The sequence below is a fragment of the Pseudophryne corroboree genome, chromosome 8, assembly GCF_028390025.1.
Source record: "Pseudophryne corroboree isolate aPseCor3 chromosome 8, aPseCor3.hap2, whole genome shotgun sequence".
NCBI classification, from domain to species: Eukaryota; Metazoa; Chordata; class Amphibia; order Anura; family Myobatrachidae; genus Pseudophryne; species Pseudophryne corroboree.
The window spans coordinates 194671021-194672012 of record NC_086451.1 but is presented as its reverse complement, the minus strand read 5'-3'; positions in this window follow the sequence as shown (position 1 = coordinate 194672012).

The following is a 992-nucleotide window of genomic DNA, read 5'->3' as shown; positions in this document are numbered from 1 at the left end:
GAATGTGTTTCTCCCGGTGGAGAAGGCCCAAGAATTGTCATCTCTGGTCAGGGACCTCCTGAAACCAAAACAGGTGTCGGTGCATCACTGCACGCGAGTCCTGGGAAAGATGGTAGCTTCTTACGAAGCAATTCCCATCGGCAGGTTCCATGCAAGGATCTTTCAGTGGGATCTGTTGGACAAATGGTCCGGATCGCATCTTCAGATGCATCGGTTGATCACCCTGTCCCCAAGGGCCAGGGTGTCTCTGCTGTGGTGGCTGCAGAGTGCTCATTTTCTCGAGGGCCGCAGGTTTGGCATACAGGACTGGGTCCTGGTGACCACGGATGCAAGCCTCCGAGGATGGGGGGCAGTCACTCAGGGAAGAAACTTCCAAGGACAGTGGTCAAGTCTGGAGACTTCACTACACATAAATATACTGGAACTAAGGGCCATTTACAACGCCCTCAGTCAAGCAGAGCCCCTGCCTCAAAACCAACCAGTACTGATTCAGTCAGACAACATCACGGCGGTCGCCCATGTAAACCGCCAGGGCGGCACAAGAAGCAGGATGGCAATGGCAGAAGCCACAAGGATTCTTCGATGGGCGGAGAATCACGTGCTAGCACTGTCAGCAGTGTTCATTCCGGGAGTGGACAACTGGGAAGCAGACTTCCTCAGCAGGCACGACCTCCACCCGGGAGAGTGGGGACTTCATCAAGAAGTCTTCACACAGATTGTAAATCGTTGGGAACTGCCACAGGTGGACATGATGTCGTCCCGCCTCAACAAAAAGCGAATAAAATATTGCGCCAGGTCAAGGGACCCTCAGGCGATAGCTGTGGACGCACTAGTGAAATCGTGGGTGTACCACTCGGTTTGTGTGTACCCTCCTCTTCCTCTCATACCCAAGGTACTGAGGATAGTAAGAAAGAGAGGAGTAAGAACTATACTCATCGTTCCGGATTGGCCAAGAAGGACTTGGTACCCAGAACTACAAGAAATGATCTCAG